Source organism: Pseudorca crassidens, chromosome 4 (assembly GCF_039906515.1).
Source record: "Pseudorca crassidens isolate mPseCra1 chromosome 4, mPseCra1.hap1, whole genome shotgun sequence".
Lineage (NCBI taxonomy): Eukaryota > Metazoa > Chordata > Mammalia > Artiodactyla > Delphinidae > Pseudorca > Pseudorca crassidens.
This window is the reverse complement of record NC_090299.1, coordinates 59,189,328-59,204,616: the sequence shown is the minus strand read 5'-3', so window position 1 is coordinate 59,204,616 and position 15,289 is coordinate 59,189,328.

Below are 15,289 nucleotides of genomic sequence, written 5' to 3'. Positions count from 1 at the left end.
TTATTAAGTATCAAGAAGAGAATAAAATGTTAAAAAAGGGATAAGCAGTAACTCAATTTGTTGGAACGTACTCTAGATGAGGTAGTCAAGGAAGGTCTTTCTGAGTGACATATGGAAAGAATGCTACCTTCTGAGGAGGAAAGAGTTATCAGAAGACCTGGGCCAAAAGTATTCTAGACAAAGGAAATGACAAATGGCTTCCAAATAATTAATAATCTGGAAATCTAACAGCAGTTAAAAGATCAGAGAGATGGAAAGTTAGTGAGAAAGAAAGGAGAAGAAGGTAAGGTCAGAGGTTTAAACAGAAGCATATTGGGCAGGTTTATGTTGACCATACAGAGTTTAGAATTTTAAGAGTAATGGGAAACTATTAAAGGTATTTACTTAAGGAAGGATGTGCTCTGATCAGCATTTTAAACAGATAGCTGGCTGCTATTTGGAAAGGATTGAGAGAGGGAACGCTCAGAAGTACAAAGATAAGATATGACGCTACTCCTGGATTACAAGTGAGAGATGATGGTAGAAATAGATTGATGGTGATGGAGTAAGGAATTTAAACTTTACTTTGATAGTAGAGCCACAGAACTTTCTGATTACACTATACATGGTGATAAGAAATAAAGAATTGGGGCTTCCCTTGTGGTGCAGTTGTTGAGAGTCTGCCTGCGGATGCAGGGGACATGGGTTCGTGCCGCAGTCCGGGAAGATCCCACATGCCGCGGAGCGGCTGGGCCCATGAGCCACGGCTGCTGAATCTGCACGTCTGGAGCCTTGCTCTGCAATGGGAGAGGCCACAACAGTGAGAGTCCCGCGTACCACAAAAAAAAAAAAAGAAAAAAGAAAATAAATAAAGAATTGATCACCTGACTATGTGATGGTGCCATTCTCAGAACATAAAAGATTAGAAAAAAAATCATATTTGATGAAAGAGAAGTAGTTAGCAGTTACATTTTGGTAATGCTAATTTTTACAAAATCAGACTAGAGTAGATAGAAGAAATCAATAGTATATTTCGGCTATATCTGAAAGAATTTCTTTTTTTTTTACTTCTTTTTTTTTTTGCGGTACGTGGGCCTCTCACTGTTGTGGCCTCTCCCGTTGCGGAGCACAGGCTCCGGACGCACAGGCTCAGCGGCCATGGTTCATGGGCCCAGCCGCTCCGCGGCATGTGGGATCCTCCCGGACCGGGGCACGAACCCGCGTCCCCTGCATCGGCAGGCGGACTCTCAACCACTGCGCCACCAGGGAAGCCCTGAAAGAATTTCTTATTATGGGAAGTAAAAGAAATTTCAGAGGAAATCTATTTAGAGCTTTTAAATGGACTAAAGTTAAGACTGAAATAAATACCAGTATGTTGCAATTGAGTCAGACTCTACATCCCTCCGGCAATTTTGGCAACCCTACCACACGTGTTACTTAGGGTACATTATCCTGGTTTAAGGAGGTCCTAGAAAGGAGCCTACAGTAAGCATCACTACAGATTCCTTCTAATGAAGGGAATGTGTAAGACAAAAAGGACAGCTAAGGTGTAGCAGCCACAGCAAACAAGAAAAAGAAATGTTCAGCTTAGAGACAAATTATCTGATATGAATGCCTCTATCTCCAGCCTCCTTCCAATAACCCCTCCTCAGGTTTCCAGTTGGCTGAACTACACAATAAAACTATAGTAAACTTTCTGTTCAGATTTTCTTTGGGCTTCAAAGATTCAAACTCCCTCTACTAATCCTAATCCATCACTTTGCTTGTTTTCATTTAGAATCCTTTTCCTACTGATGACAAAATTGTCCAACTGTTTTCTCTGTTTTAAAAAAGTAATAATTTTATATTGGGGTATAGGTGATTTACAATGTTGTGTTAGTTTCAGGTGTACAGCAAAGTGATTTAGCTATACATGTACATATATCTATTCTTTTTCAGATTCTTTTCCCATATAGGTTATTACAGAGTATTGAGTAGAGTTCCCTGGATAGTAGTACATCCTTGTTGATTATTTTATATATAGTACTGTGTATATGTTAATCCCAAACTCTTAATTTATCCCTCCTAGTGTTTTCAATACTGTTCTTTGCACCTTAGGTTTCAGATAACCCTTGTATTCAGACCTGTTCTTACCTGCATCTTTAGACTGAATCAATCAGCTGGAGATCAGTCCAAAGCACTCTTACATCCAGACTCAGAACAAGCTCATTTGGAGGGAAAGGTAGGTTATAATACATCAGCCAGCTCTAACCTTCTATAATTCTGTGATCTGAGCTACTGCCCCTAGCATGCTATGTATTATAACTAAGCTTTCTGCTATTGTTTTTTACTCCTACCAATGAAGTTCACTATATATTTCTGGTAAAGAAAAGTCACTTTAAATCCACACACTAAAACTCTCTGTTCTTGGTGGAGAGGTAAAATTCCAGCCTCAACTGAAATATAATTTTATATCTGTGAGAATTTTGACCATGGTGATGTGTTTCTATTAATTCCAGACAGTGACAAGACCCAAAGTTCATTTTGCTCCAATGTCAGAAATTATCCTGAACAAAACAACTTGCACATTACAAAGCAAAAATCAAAATAATATTTGCATTAGGCAACCTCTGGTGCCAGGATCTTATTTTCTTTTTCACATGGAATATAAAAATGAATCTCAGGCTTCCCTAGTGGTGCAGTGGTTGAGAATCTGCCTGCCAATGCAGGGGACACGGGTTCGAGCCCTGGTCTGGGAGGATCTCACATGCCACGGAGCGAACAGGCCAGTGAGCCACAACTACTGAGCCTGCGCATCTGGAGCCTGTGCTCCGCAACAAGAGAGGCCGCGGTAGTGAGAGGCCCACGCACCACGATGAAGAGTGGCCCCCACTTGCCACAACTAGAGAAAGCCCTTGCACAGAAACGAAGACCCAACACAGCAAAAAATAAATAAACTAATTAATTAATTAATAAACTCCTACCCCCAACATCTGAAAAAAAAAAAAAAAAGAATCTCAAAAGACTGATCTCCACGACCATGCATACACTGGATATGTGAACATAGACCCAATCCCAAAGGTCATTAATCAGTCACAGCTTAGCATTTTATCAATATTAGGAGAAATTTCTAAGTACCTGAATATATGCTTCCATTTGCCAAGATTAATACATCACACTGTTCTTGCTAATATTCCACAGGGAAGTAGAAAATAGGAAGGTAGTTTTTCAGGGAAAAAATAAAGGAAAGGAAAAAAGAAGCAAATAGAGAGTTTAAAACATGGGAGACAAAGAATGAAATAAGACAAGCAAAGATAAAATAAAAAAGACTGAAGGCTCCGTGAATCCTAAAGGAAAAATTCATATATTCTCTTTCATACTGAGATTGAATCCTATGACTTTTTCATACTGTGTGTTGCCTTTCTCTCTTAATTCTCACATAAAATATTTCAGGGTGACAAATTGCTTCTTTGAGGAACATTTTTAACATGTGTGCGACTTTCAGATATAGGCAAGGTTGATTTTAGGAAATATTGGGCTGTAAGAGAAATGTGTGTGAGACAAATTCTTGCCTCTCCTTCCTAAGCTCTTCCCCCTGCATGCCTGTACTTTTTCATTTCCTCCTCACCTATAGCCTCCACAACTATTCTCCTGCTTCAATCTCAATACACAAGTCACTTAATACCCTCAAGCAGGGACACATGGGGAATCCATAACATTACATACAAAATGTGAAAGCACACTTGTGACTGCTGTGGCAACGTGCCACTCAAATCTGCTGTGGAGACTGTACTTTACCAAAGCCTCCAGCTGTTGACCCTTTGGATTCCCCCACTTCATTCCCACTGAGGTAGTGCTTACCACAGGTTTCTGAGCCAATGATTGAGCACAACAAGAATACTTAAGCAGGGACTTCCCTGGTGGCACAGTGGTTAAGAATCTGCCTGCCAAAGCAGGGGACATGGGTTTGAGCGCTGGTTTGGGAAGTCCCACATGCCACAAAGCAACTAAGCCTGTGCGCCGCAACTACTGAGCCTGCACTCTAGAGCCCACAAGCCACAACTACTGAGCCGACATGCCACAACTACTGAAGCCCATGGGCCTAGAGCCCGTGCTCCGCAGCAAGAGAAGTCACAGCAATGAGAAGCCCATGCACCACACTGAAGAGTAGTCCCTACTCACCGCAGCTAGAGAAAGCCTGCGTGCAGCAACAAAGACCCAATGCAGCAAAAAATTTTAAAAAAGATAATTAAGCAGATTCATTACCATGAGATATAGGCATTTTCCAACAGGAGACTGTGGCTCTAGGAGTCTTTTTTAGTTTGGTCAAACCTTTGTTGAAACCATGCTGCATCCAAGAATCCTCCTCCTCAACCTTCCTTCACTCCTTCTCTCCTTCCACAGGTGTCAGGCCAGTGTTACGGTATATAAACACTCTACTCTTCTTTCCCTGCTCCCTCCTACAGTAAACATCTTTAATGTCTCATTCTGCCTAGGCACATGCTATTTGGTGGTCCTAAACTAATTCAAATGGCAATAAGATACTTGAAAAAACCGATGGCAAAATAAAGATTTTTGACATGGTCATCCCTTGTCTGGAAGAAAAAGAAGACTCAATCCTGAATGTAGGAGGGCCACCAATAGAACATGATGCAAGATGGCATCCTAAGTGCTAAAGAGTTCTCTTGCAGCTAACCCTTGTAGGCACAATGATTCAGGCATTTTCAATAATTGTGTGTGTGTGGGAGCTTGACAAGATGTAAAAAAATAGCAATATTGGCTGGCTACTAAGTTGAATTAACTCACTGAAGAAGGGTAGTAAGAAACTCATTGCGGTTAATAAGCAGTTGAAGTCTGACTGTGAGAGCCGAAAGACTAGTCAAGAGCAAAAACAGCTGAGATTCAACAGATTGAAAAGCTGATAGAATCGCAGACATCCAGAAACATTTTAATGCTCATCCAAAGCAGATCTGTTATATTAAAGTCAGGGCCGTGGGTGGGAAAACCTGGGGTTCTAACACATGGCATGGGTCTATCTGTATAGACTCCCTGAGGATAATTGCAGATTCCCTTGAACCTTCCCAGAAGTACCCCATCATTCTCTAATAAGTCTTAACAGTACATTCTGCTGAAAAGACCTCCCTCCCTCAGAAGCTGAATCCACCCAAACTAGAGCTAATTCCAGCATAACCTGGCTAGGGGCATGTTGAGCCTGGTAGAGGGGGAAAGAGATTATAGACAAAAGGAGAAGTAGGAATTAGTTAACATGTAATTGCAGGGACCAAAGCAGTTACCTTGGGATTGGAGTTTAGTGTTTGATCAAAGGGACCAGAATGTAAAACTGGATGAACAAGAACAACTTGACCTGGGGTATTTAATCAGAGTAGAAACCCTAGATGCTGGTACAAACTCACCACCAGATATCACTTAGAGGTGAGGAGAAGTAGCATTGTCCAAGATCTTCTGGCAGTCAAGAAGGAAAGAGTCCAAAAGAAGAGATCGTGATGAAATGGCTTATAATGTAAGGCCAGAAGAGCCTCAGATGATTATGTTTTACAGGATAGGCCCAAAGAGCACACCCTTCACTGGGGCCATTAGAAATGTGTTTATGAGGAGGGTACCCACATCACAAACAGCTTCCGGTGGTGACTGCCCTCTGCAAGTCAGGTATGAAAGTGGGAGACCCAGTCACAAAATGGAGCTCATTAATATCCACTGAGAATGATAGGTCCTGAATTAATAGAGGCCAGGTGACAACACTTAATCTTCAGAAGACTGGAGGCTGTAATTATTGTAATGAGCAAACTGGAGGAAAAATGAAGTGATATGACTCATGATGTTATAGAGTATGCCACACTCAGAGACAAAATAGGTTGGCCATCAATAAGGGTGCTATTTAACATATGCAATCAAATAAAATTGAGAATGAAGAAGCAGGATGCTGAGGCAGTTGCCCCAATAAAAAACTACAATCCTTTGCTCAGTGGCTGGACCTGAGCCATTGTTCTGATCTGGAATCCAAAGACTGAAGGAGTGGTTGGATCCCTAAAAGGAAGGAGCCTGCAATACCAAAACAATTAAATACAGAAAGTGGCTTCATCCATCTGCACCAGTAAAATTGAACATTGAAGAGAGGGAAATACCCAGACATATCAAGGATTACATACACAGGACCAGAACTGACATTAATAAGCCAAGACTCACAATATCATCATACCTTCTGTTAGAATGGGGACTAAGAGGTGCCAGACTAGTAAATGGATTTCTGGATAAAGTCTGTTTCAAACTGAAATCTCTGGTCTTTTAGGCCCACCCAAAGCATATCATTGAATTGATATACTGAGAAATTTAAGTTACCTGAACACTGGCAACTTGGAATGTGGAATGAGCTATCATAGTGGGGAATACCAAATAGAAGCCTCTGAACTGTGCTGCCTCCCTCTAGCCAAAATAATAAATGAAAAATCATATTCCATTCTATAGATGATGGCACGAATTTGTGCCACCATTAAACGCCTAATAAAGGCAGGGTTGATTCTATCTATCATATTTTGTTTCGTTCTCCCATTCTGACTCTTGAAAAACTCAGATGACACCTGGAGAAAAACTTTAGACCACTATGATCTCAACCATGTTGTATTCATAATTGTAGCTATTGTGTCAGATATTTGCTTGTTATGCAACATATTAGGAAACACTTTCTTCTCCATTACAAAGGTGGATCAGAAGCACTTTACATTCAGATGGGAATGGACAAGAATATTCACTTCCATTTTTGTTTCAAGTAATATTAACTCCAATGGTATCTGTCATAATATGGCCTAAATTGATCTGAACAACATGAATATACCACAGAACATCACGCTCATCTCCTGTCATCTGATCCATTCTTGGTGAACGGTCTTGAGGGTTCTGAACTATAACTAAGGTAATATACAATGTATTTTTAGCAGGAGAGAATCATTATTTTTCCATGATTAAAAAAATTATCAAAATATTCCATTTCTCAAAAATGATCTAGGATAGCTGATATAAATCAGGTGTTCTCCAAAACTGTTGTTCATGGCTCAGCTCTTCAGTTAAAAAAAAAACTAAATAAGTGAAAGAGAAATCAAGATAATAAAAAACAGATTGGAAACAAAATAGCAAGTTATAGTCAACATGTTGCTAGCATTTATATCATCAGTACTATAAATATACCACATGTTAATATGTCTACTAAATTGAGTATCTCATTAATATTCTTAATTTTACTGTGATAGCCTATTGTAACTTATACAATTAAGTCAAATTTATAGGGAGTTGTTGGTTTGCAGACTGGCCCTTGTACACGGAGGGCTAGGAGAGAATGAAGAAAGAGGCAAGTCACACCAGATTCACAGGTGGCAGGTTCAATAAGCAAGGGAACTTACATATAAGGCTTGCCTTTGGCAGCCACAAGATGGCTAGATCTCCACTCCTACCCTCTAGAAACTTAAAAGTTTATCTAGAGGCCTTAACTGTTCAGTCACATACAGCATTCTGATGGTCTCAACAATACTGTAGTCTCCCATGGCTAAAACCTTGAAACAGCAACTAGTGTGGAGATGGTGGGCAGAATGTACATTCCAATGACAGGGGAGAAGGTGAGGAGCCTTTGATTGCCCACATCCAGCTCTAGGGTCACTGGAAATCACATCCCCTCAATGACCTCCTCCAACAGGAATGTCATTGTTCAGGAAAATTGGAGGATCTGTATTATATGTATGTGTATCTATCTATCTTCTATCAGTCTATCATTTATCTATCAGCTCTTATTAATATGAATATAAAGCAGTTTTATTTCAAAAGTAAAGTAAAAGGAATGAAATTGGGTCATTTTTAGAGACGTGGATGAACCCAGAGACTGTCATACAGAGTAAAGTAAGACAAAAAGAGAAAAACAAATATCATATATAAACACATATATGGGGAATCTAGAAAAATGGTACAGATGAACCTATTTGCAAAGCAGAACTAGAGACACAGAGGTAGAGAACAAATATATGGACACCAAGGGGGGAAAGCAGGGGGTGGGACGAATTGGAAGATTGGGAATGACATATATACACTACTATGTATAAAATAGATAACTAATGAGGACCTACTACTCAGTGCTCTGTGGTGACCTAAATGGGTAGGAAATCCAAAAAAGAGGGGATATATGTATACGTACAGCTGATTCATTTTGCTGTATAGTAGAAACTAACACAAGATTGTAAAGCAACTATACCTCAATAAAAATAAATAAACAACAACAACAACAAAAACCAAAAGTAAAATAAAAATGTTTTAATGTTTTTGGAAAAGCATAGGCCTAAATTGCTATGATGTAAATATATACCCACGGTGGAACTATTTGGTAAAAAATGGCTAATAGGAGATATGCGGATATATGTATATGTATAGCTGATTTACTTTGTTATAAAGCAGAAACTAACACACAATTGTAAAGCAATTATACTCCAATGAAGATGTTAATAAATAAATAAATAAATAAGGATCCAGGTCAGGAAAAAAAAAAAAGGCTAATATTTATTGAGTGTTTTTAAATGTTACAAGCACTATTCTCAGTGTTCTATACATATTGATGGATTTACTCTTCACAAAAAACTTAAGAGGTAAAAACTATTATTGTATTAATCGGGGTGCTGGCAGAAAAAAGATGCCACACTCAAGGTGAATAATTTGTAGAATACATATTAAAGGGAAGGGGGCTATTTAAAAAAACATGAGTGTAGTAAAACCATAGAGGATGGTGCTGTACACTGGAGGTTTATGACGGTGGGTTACGTAATTGGGAGATGTCTGGAAGCTAAAATTGATAAGGTCTTGGTGATGTCTTAGATATTGTGGATGAGTGAAAGAAAATTGTTCCCAAATGTTTGGCTTATGCAATTGGAGGGATGGACATCCCATTTGCTTGAGGTAATGCTAGATAATAATCAGATTCAAGAAATTTTTGATTTGAGGCAAGAGAGGGCAAGCCAGTCATACATAAAGCTTGGAGATCATAGAAATCCAGGTCAGAGATATAGTTTTTGGGTTCCAACATTACTTTTTCCCACTAGTTTCAATCACTTTTTTATATAGATAGAGATAAATTGTCTATTTCTTTAAAGAGTGGATGACTTTGTTCTGTGCTAGTGGTTATTTATGTAACCCACTGGGATTTCTTAATTCAGCGTAAGTGCAAGCGTTTCAGATATATATCCAATGTGATAAAGAAACTGACACTGAGATTGTCACTGAGATTCTCCAAGATTGATGATCCTTCTTAAACATAAGATATCATTACCAATTCAGGGTCACCCAAAAGGAAATCAAGGAACTGTCAAAAGTATCAGACTACTTTTCTCAAAAGAGACATTATCGGAGTTTTGTTATAGTTAGGCTTTTATTCTGTATGTAAAAATAAAATGAAACATATATAACATTTTTTTTTAAGTAGCTAAACTTAATGATAATACTTAAAAAAGAAATTATATCTTTTGATTTTTCCTCCTACATTTAAAGTGAAAACTCTCAATAGAATGTTTTTTTAAAAATTAATGCACTTTAGTTTTTTAGGAACTATATTAAAGATGAACAATTTATAATAAAATAATGCCTATTACTTGGTAGACTCAATTTCTAAAAAAAGGTTTATCTTTTCATTGCTGTAAATATTTGCAATGTATCTGTTAGGTTTAACATCATTTTAAAATATTTACATCACTAAAAACAAAATTAAAAATTCAATATTTAGTAGACTTACAAAATATTTCATATAAATATATGTACATATGTGTGTATGTATACATGTATGTATATATATTAATTTGAGGTCAGAAATAAACTGGATTTATTCATTCAAAATATAATACATGGGTTATTTATGCATATCCATGCTATAAGTAAATAAATTGCTTTTAATCCTATTATGAGGAGATGCTAAATTCTTTTTGGCTTCACTTATTTTCAGCCAATAGAAATAATATATTGTGCATGCACGTGTGTGTGATATTTTCCAAGCAGGGTGGAGTTAAATTCATTCGAAGAAGTATTTGAAGAATTCACAACATAGTACAGTGTTTCACCATACTGAGTATGTCACATACTCAAAGAGGCCTTTTCAGGTTATTTATAACCATATTATTAATAAACTTTATGTGCAGAGTAAATGATAAAAAAAAAAAAGTACAGTCCTAGACATTTGCAAGGCCCTCCTTAAGACTTTTATGAAATAGAATAGTGACTTGGAATATTGTTTTAATTACAAGGCAATTGTGTCTTTCATCAGCAAGCACTTACAAAAATGTTCTAGCTGTTACATTATTAATGCTGCCACTTGGATTTGCTAAATTGTATCCTAGTGATTTAGAATTTCTGGACCTCCCAAATGTGTTAACATCCTACTATATTTGAGGAGGTGTTAGTTGTGGAAACACCTAATCTGCTAGACTGAAGAGCAGATGGCTACAATCAGATTATTTTGTTTTTTTGATGGAGAGATATCCCAAGAAATATTCTGATGATTTGCGTCCAGCCATGTTTACCTATTTTATTATTTAATAAGTACTTTGAGAATATTTAAATGAAAATTTAATAAAAATGTTTTTTCTTGGAAATAATGAAACCATGAGTTTATATTTTTCATTCTTTTATTACAAAACTAATTTCTTAACAGCCATTTTATACCAAGCAATTGAATAGATAAGGAGTACTCAATGTTCTACCAACAGACCAGGCTTCTATGTTTGTTAACTTAATGAATTGCATACATAAGATTTTAAGCAAGCAAAAGGAATTGCTACCAATAATCTTTAATACATCCAAGGCTCTCAGATTACTATGACTGCAGACTCAAAGCTCCCCTTACCTTATTTTAGAAATGGAGGAGTATTATATACATCAGTACAACACAGTATTTCACTTATCATGATATATTTACCTGGATTTTGAATTATAGTTTAAAAACATTAAGAATAATGTTTATCTCAATAACAGCTGTTTCTCAACTTACATTCACATTTGAACCTCATCATCTCAATAACAGCTCTGTGCCATGCCCTATTTAATGAAAAGAAAACTAACACTATTAAAAGAAACTAACACTATTAAAACACTAAAAAAGAAGAGTGAGAATGGTCCTCCTAAGATTCAACTTCTTATAAATGTTATAGCCAAAACATGAAATGAAATCCACTAGTCCTTGATCCTGGATTTTTTTAATATAGCACAAAGAGAATTTTCTATTAATAGCCATAAAATTCAAAATCTATTCTTGTTTGATTAATCATGTTCTGTTTAATTGTATAGACCATGGTTTCTTAAGCTATACAACAGTTGTGTTTATATATCTAGAAATACTGTTACATGAGATCAAATTTTTGAACCTCTTAAATCTAGGTATATACATTTGTGTGATTAAACTTTTGAATAAAATAGGCTTGTATTACTGAAAGTGGAAAAATGTTGAATGTGTATACCATAATTAAACTTACTCAACTGCATCATCTTCACTTACCCATTAAATATTATTTATCTAACTCCAGTAGCTTGGCACAGGTGCCACGAAGTGTTTTATTCATGTAGTAAATATCCCACTGTGTATATTCATTTTGGGGTTTATAAATGCAGTGAATTTTCTCCTTTTTTTTTTTTTTCCTTTGAGGGAGTTTTCTGTTTGAAGCAGACCCCAATTACAGGTATCAAAATTACTATTTTTCCCAAGAGTGGATGGATTGATCAGTTTTGCTTCTTTCTTGGGTCTTAGCCTGCTTTGTATTGGGGCCAAACAGTTAAACCCTATTTAATCTGTAATGACAGCTACCCTCTCTCTCATCAATATCTGGTGTTCTTGAAGAAATGTAGGGTCTATTGTGGAGAATTGAGGGAGGAATAATGAATTCAAGTGGCCTGGCACTATAATATACTTTGTAATATACTTGGGTAAGTGATTCAGGTCTCCTTCTTCCTCTTCCTTTTCCTCTTCCTCTCCTTCCCCTTCTGAGACAGGAGGGAAAAGGGCAGGACACAACTGCTAGATAAATGAAGAAGGGGCACAGCTGTTAGGATGCAATAAAAACAGGCTGGGGCCTGCTGAACCCAAGGGGGCTTCAAGAATAGAGGATAGCCTGGTCATTGACCTTTAGTTCATTATACCTTCACTATTATACTAAAAATCACTCCCCCTTATGCCATGACAGATCTGGGGTAGACCATAAAAGGCCAAAAAGTGGGCAGAGGTCCAATTCCTGGGAATCTCCACCCTTCCCTGAAATAGCTAAAATATTCCTCCCACTTGTTACCATATGAAATTACGCAGCCCATAAAAACCAACACCACCTTGTCCTAGGGCCACTCTTAACTTTCCGAGACAGTCGGCATTTCGCCTATGGAATGTGTGTCTCTCTGAATAAACTTGTTTTCATTTTCCTTTGGCTTGCTCTTGAATTCTTTCCTGCACAAAACCAAGGAACCTCACTTGGCAGCCTGCCCCAGGGACTCACACAGGTCCCTGGCCATGATATCTCCCTCTCTCGTAATACTTCCCCTTCCCCTTCCTTCTCCTCTCCCTCCCCAGCCCTCCTCCTTCCTCTTCCTCTTTTCTTCTTCTCCTCCCCTTCCCCTTCCCCTTCTCTCCTCTTCCTTTCTCCTCTCCCTCCTCCTCCTCCTCCTTCTTCTTCTCTCCCAAAGTTCCAGACCACAGGATAAGTTAAAAACTGCTGTAAACAGATTGAATGGGATCTGTTGATGTTTTGAAAGGACCATGAACTCTGATTCTTATTGATTGCCTCTTGTCCATTCTCCTCTTCTCTCCTACAACTCCCCTTCTTCCTTTGCCACCTCTCTACTATTTTGTCTCCTTTGTTACCCTGTATCTTTTGTATTTGGATGTTGTCGTCATCCTAACAGAAAGGGATTGAAGAGATGACCTTCACAAATCACTATCAGTCCTAGGATGCTGTGACACATGTCAGAAAATGTGTGAGATGAGTAACTGTCAAGTAAAAAGAAGAGTAACTTTTTATATATTGTGTTTTGATGACACATTAATTTCTTTTTAAGGTCTCTTTGTTTGATATTTATTGTTACTAAAGCCTCATGTTCTTATCTCCAAAATCATGTATAAGATCACTATAGGGCTTCCCTGGTGGCGCAGTGGTTGAGAGTCCACCTGCCGATGCAGGGGACATGGGTTCGTGCCCTGGTCCGGGAAGATCCCACATGCCACGGAGCGGCTGGGCCCGTAAGCCATGGCCGCTGAGCCTGCGCGTCTGGAGCCTGTGCTCTGCAATGGGAGACACCACAACAGTGAGAGCCCCGCGTACCGCAAAAAAAAAAAAAAAAAAAAAAAAAAAAAATCACTATAAATGATTCATGTGTACTAAGATAAGAGAAATTATTTAGTAAAAGGGAGGTCAAGTGCCTTTTCACTACACATCATTTTTATTTTTACCACTTATAACCAATATTTACATATGTTGTCCTTATGGTACATGTATGTTTGTTTACGTGAAAGTTTTAGATCTAAGTGGTACTGAAGAAGCAGCATGCATATATTTTTCATCTCATGGAAGACAGCTATAAGTGAATTAAAGTCAGAGAAAGCACAGAGGAAGAGAAAGAGAATGAAACAGTAAGTATAAACCAGGAATTTAAATAGTTCATGCTACTTGCCATTCTGCTCAATGAGTAGATGCCTTCTAATGAAGGTGATATAGTAAAGGTTAACCTGCTATTTCTTCAGCCAGTTTCAATACCCAATTTCCACTATCAGCAGTAAATTGAGTAGTGTCTGAAGATAATTTATCTTCTTCTTACTTCTTGGCCCTCAAATACAAGCAAGTCAACTGCCTCATTCAGTGTTCAAATAGAAAAATAGTAAGGAAAAAGTGGCTGTGTCGATTTATTTAAGAATTAACACTGAAATGCCCAAATGGATGTCTTGCAAAGATTTCCAAAAGTTATTTTCACTTGAGATTCTGCCTTATGTTGTCTATAGATAGAAACGTCCACTAAAATGCAACTCCATTTATTCCTTAATGTCCCTGATGTCTTTATTGATTTTGTTGGTTTTGCTTTGGTGTTTTTTAGACTATAAGTCATTTGAAACAGAGACTATATTTTCTTTACCTTTATTACTTCTACAAAACAATAGCATCATGAAAACTGTTTGTTTTCAACAAAAATTTATAGATTAACTTTTTAAATGAGTGGATAGTGTTATCAGTAGATTCAAATATTTATCTTGCAAGCTGTTGTGAGGACACATAATATTTTATTTTTTCATAGAAAAATATCAGGGGTAAAAATGTAAAATCGAAGTGAATTTTATGTATATATTGCAGTAGCATATGTTATAACATATAGAAATACTATAACATTATTATATGGGAAACATATAGAATACGTATTTCTTGTAGTTAAAATAGTCTAAGTACATATTTAGTGTGGGTATCTATAGCATACAAATCATGTTTCCCTGACTCCACAACTTGGATTATAGGAATATCAACTCTATAGTCTGGGTCAAATAAAAAGTGACTTTCTTGTCAGTGTCTCCCAAATTCTACCTTGTTTCCTCACTCAGCTCCTTGGCTTTCATTTTTGGAACTTCCGGTATAGAGGGCCACAAGCTGGGGAATAGAGTACTGAAAACTGAGGGGGGGGCTCTAAGACCAATATTATGTAAGAGGATACCAAGCCTGGCAGTACTGCTTCTCCAGTTGTACACCAGCTGTCACCACCCAAACCTCTGAGCAGCAAGACCACTGCCATGGTTATCACTGCAGTGTTCCTTGAATAATAATGCTTCTCTCATGTGAATACAACATCTTATCAATAGTAAGTCTGAAATGAATAAATAAATATTTTTATTTATGAATGCAGATAATATATCAAAAACATTTAGGAAATAACTTTAAAATTAAACTTTTTTTTTTTTTTTTTTTTCAGTACGTGGGCCTCTCACTGTTGTGGCCTCTCCCGTTGCAGAGCACAGGCTCCGGATGCACAGGCTCAGTGGCCACGGCTCACGGGCCTACCCGCTCTGCGGCATGTGGGATCTTCCCGGACTGGGGCACGAACCCGTGTCCCCTGCATCGGCAGGAGGACTCTCAACCACTGCGCCACCAGGGAAGCCCTAAAATTAAGCTTTTACAGGTAAAAATACATCATTTCTGTAATATTTTCTAATATTATTTTAAAATCCGAATTTTGTCATTCTACTGCTGAAGCTAATATAATAATTTTTGTTACAATTGTCCAATGAATATTTCAAATATACCAGATTCTTATAAAAAGTAAAACTCATTCTCACCACACA